The sequence below is a fragment of the Eptatretus burgeri genome, chromosome 11, assembly GCF_056783735.1.
Source record: "Eptatretus burgeri isolate ZD-2024b chromosome 11, Ebu_testis_v1, whole genome shotgun sequence".
In the NCBI taxonomy this organism is placed as follows: domain Eukaryota; kingdom Metazoa; phylum Chordata; class Myxini; order Myxiniformes; family Myxinidae; genus Eptatretus; species Eptatretus burgeri.
In genome coordinates, this window is record NC_140971.1 from 4,449,388 (window position 1) to 4,454,005 (window position 4,618).

General features: G+C 33.2%; 1 long non-coding RNA gene across 1 annotated transcript; it reads left to right on the top strand.

The window, feature by feature from the left end:
- Positions 1-645, top strand: LOC147016347 (uncharacterized). Its single transcript, XR_015049029.1, has 3 exons — positions 1-114; positions 212-386; positions 484-645. It is a non-coding gene; the product is annotated as an uncharacterized LOC147016347 (long non-coding RNA).
- The last annotated feature ends 3,973 nt before the right edge of the window (positions 646-4,618 follow it).

Genomic DNA, 4,618 nt, shown 5'->3' on the forward strand with positions numbered 1-4,618 from the left:
AAACATTTGTTCTTGCTGGCAATGGTGTTCTGTGTGCTTGTCTCGAACTGTCTGTCTTCTATGGAACTAAACCTTCAAGTTGATGAACTGGATTCAAACCTCTTATCTATTGAGGTAAGATTTTTTATTTTCCTATTTTCAAACTTTGATTGAAGCATACTCATTTAATAATTAAATAACTTAATTAATACATTATTATTTTCTCTCACAGGAAATTGTGTCTGAAATACGAAATGAAAATACTGCTTTGCTACAACTTGGGGGAAATTGTTGGCTTGGTTGAAGACCTTGAGTGGGATGACTTTGGTGTTCCTTGGAACTCTCTGTCTTCTATGGAACTAAACCTTCAAGTTGATGAACTGGATTCAAACCTCTTATCTATTGAGGTAAGATTTTTTATTTTCCTATTTTCAAACTTTGATTGAAGCATACTCATTTAATAATTAAATAACTTAATTAATACATTATTATTTTCTCTCACAGGAAATTGTGTCTGAAATACGAAATGAAAATACTGCTTTTGCTACAACTTGGGGCGAAATTGTTGGCTTGGTTGAAGACCTTATGAGCGACCAAGACCCACAGAACGAGTTCGTCCTTGATGACCCAACCAAAGAGTTATACCTTGAGACCAGCAAAATCCTGAAAAAGAGTTTTACAGCAATAGTACTCATTGTGAGTTATCAAGACAATACCCACTGAACAAGTTATACCTTGATGAGCCAGAATACAAGTTTTACCTTGGAGACTCACAAATTTTGAAAAAATCAGTAAATGAGTTCTGCCTTGATGGTTTAAATAACTACCTTGGAGACTCAGGAAAAGGGTTCTGCCAAGATGGTTCTAAATATGGGGCCTACCTTGGAGACTCACAAATTTTTAAAAAATCAGTAAATGAGTTCTGCCTTGATGGTTTAAATAACTACCTTGGAGACTCAGGAAAAGGGTTCTGCCAAGATGGTTCTAAATATGGGGCCTACCTTGGAGACTCACAAATTTTGAAAAAATCAGTAAATGAGTTATCCTTAAGAGACTTTGTAAGTTGGTTTTACTTTGAATACTTGAAATGTGGGTTCTGGATTGATAACTCACAATGTGATACATATCTTGGAAACTCAACGGGAATGTGGTTATACCTTGAAGACTTGGAAAGTTGGGTTTATGTTGGACACTTGAAACTTTTTTGGGGGGCTTTTATTTATTTATTTATTTATTTATTATTATTATTATTTTATTTATTTATATTTTGGAGACTTTTGGAGTTGCTATCACTCTTTGGGATCTAAACCTATCGATGTAGTTCTTTGTCGGATGGTGCTTGATGGGAGCAAGATCAAGAAAGTTCTGGGAAGAAAGTGCAGGCTTACTCCCCCTTTCTACGTCATCAAACCTGAAAGCCTTAAAAGACAGAATTGGAAGAAAAAAAAACGTAAAAATATATATATATATAGGTGGAAATCTCATTTTGAAAAAGACATTGTGTTGGGCGAGGATTGAGTTAGGGTTGAGATTTTGAATGTGAGGGTTGGGGTTGAGATTTTGAATGTGAGGGTTGGGACACACACACATACACATCAACAAACAAAAGTTAAGCCTTGACTATTCAGTTGAGGATTCTGTGTTTGGGGTTCACAGATCTAAGAACGTCCCCCTTGACACACATTATATACTGTTATACACCTCGGACTTGGCCCTCGAGTGTCCACAACGGTGTATAGTAGGAGGGAGTGAAGCGCCAACCTATTGCTCCCATTACACACACACACACACAAACAAAAGTTAAACCTTGACTATTCAGTTGAGGATTCTGTGTTTGGGGTTCACAGATCTAAGAACGTCCCCCTTGACACACATTATATACTGTAATACACCTCGGACTTGTCCCTCTAGTGTCCACAAAGGTGTATTATATGCTTAGTTTTGTCTTTTGTAATTCCTGTGAATAAAATGAACCTAAAATCTTCATGCCTTCCAAATCATATATTTTATAAGTCCAAGGAACTGTATCTATTACATCAACAATTTTAAAAGTTCTTTCGTCCATCGTTCAGTAAAACCCTTTTCAAAATGAGATTTCCACCTATATATTCTTACGATATCACCAACTTTGAACTTAGGTTTTCTGACATTAATCTCTTTTTCATATTTTAATTTTGTAAATGTTTCTGATGGCTTCATATTCGTTGACGTGTGAATCGTGTCATTATACTTATCCACAATATCCTGAATAAAAGATAACCATTGTTGTGAACCGAGTTGTGTGAATTTTTTATATAGTCTCTCTTTTAAGGTACGATTAAAACGTTCAACAACAACTGCCTTCCCTTCATTAAAGGTACTGTATAATGTAATACTGTTATTTTTTAAAAAATTCATAAATGTCTTGTTATAAAACTCTCTACCCTCATCAGTCCACAATTTCTTAGGTTTTCTCTTACTTTTATTAAATATCTGTTGAAAAGCTAACACAAGAGTATTACCTGTTTTGTTTTTAAAGGGACAACCCACGCATATCTACTCCTCAAATCAATAACGGTTAAAGCATACTTGTACCCCTTATCATTATTGAGTTCAATCAAATCAGCAGACCAGATATAATCAACTTCCTTGGAATAAACTTTCCTTCTCTGAAACTTTGTGAATATTGGTTTATGTAATTCATCAGCTAATTGCTCTTCAGTCTTAATGGCATCATTAGAGCCTATAAGTTTTTTGAATTTCCAAGTCCAAGTTTCAATTTAGCACTAATCATCTTCTTCACGATGAACCTATCAACTTTTTCTCTCAAGGTTGGATTTTGTATCAGAGACAAATTATATAACATTTCTCTATCGGCTTCATGCTTTTCTTCCAACGTTGTGGTATTCCCATAATCAATATCGTGTCTCATGCACACTTCATCAACTCTATTGATTGGTTTACTCCAGGATTTAGGATTGTCTGCCTCATCTAATCTTTTATCCAAGTTTGTGCCTGGACCACAGAACGAATACCCTGGAAGATGTAATTCCCCTGGTATTCCAGTAGTTGTAAATTTACTTCCTGATAAAAACTTTTGTATATCTCCTCCGAGTTTGTGTTTGGAGATAAATTGATTTTTTTTTGAACCACACACCGAACATATACCTTTTTGTATAACCCTGTTATTTTTACTTTTAATATATGAAATATTTTTAGTATTAGTTTTCTTTTTACATTTGAGACAATAACTCATTTATTTATGAGAAAAATTTCTGCAGAGTGCAAAAACCTTTTTAGTTTCCAACATGCACATTTGAATCTTAATTTTTAAAACATAAAGAATCCTTAGAAATGCCTTCACTCTCTCCTCCATTTATTTAAGAAAAAACTTGAATTAAAATACGTCTTCTCGATGTCGATAGTCTTGTCGAAAGTATTGTAAATAGACTTTTTAATTCTTTGTATTCCTCCCTGGTGAGATAAGTTAATTTCTTTAATACCTCTATTCTTTTTTGAATCTCACTGGTTTCCATATTTTGATATGTATTCATTCTCTCTCTTTCCTCCCTCTCTCTCTTCTCTCTTTCCTCCTTCTCTCTCTCCTCCTCCTCCTTTTCCTCCTCTTCCCTCTCTTCTTCAACTCCTTCCACATACTTTACTATACTTGAATCGTTTACACCCCATAGAATATTATACATATATTCATCAGGATTTCTTGTTATTCCTGTATCCAAAATAATTTTTTTACAACAGGATACCAATAAAATTTCTTTTGAATTTCTAAAAGAGCCTTACCTTTTCTTAACCTTATAATTTTTTCATTATTTAACATTCTAATTAAATCTAAAGTTGTTGGTTTATCAACATCAGCATAATGCCAATCTTTTATTGAAAATACCTCATTCTTATGTTGTAGAACATATTTATTAAAATACCGAATACCCTTTTCTTGAAGGTATGCTTGAACACAGAAATGATAATTTTCTTGAAGCCTTCTTGCTGTCATTTATGTATTAGAAATATATGTTAGAATAATATTATGGCACGAAACACCTCCCCATCTTCCCATAGTTAAATCATTTTGTATTTCCTTACTTATTATATATAATCCTGTTTTTCTGTTTTCATGAGATAAACAAGGGCAAAACCATTATTATATTTACCCTTATTAAATTCTTTTATTTGTTGTTTACTAATCGTGGCTCCACAAAACTCATTCTCGATACCAAGTGGATAATATTCTTCCTTACGAGACTGATTTAATTGTTCCAGGTCTTCGAGGTTAATTTTAAATGACCAATTATACCTAAATCATTCATATCATACCCCCATTGTTCTATTCTCATACAAACGATACGCCCTTCTTTATAAAAATTTATTTTAATTCGAACTGTGAATTCTGTATGACCTGGAGATAATATCAACACTTCTGTATCTTTAGAATACACAGCCGTTTTATTTAAGTATATATATTGTGATAAATCGCTTAATCTCACCAAGTCATTCGCGTCAGTCGGGCTTGGATAATTTTTAATTTATAAGCATTTTTCATGTTAATATTTTTTGTTTATATTATATTTATGTCGTTCAGCCTGTGCCTTTGTGTAATAATTTGATAAATCAATATCCAGTTCTTGAGATACACCAAAGATAGAAC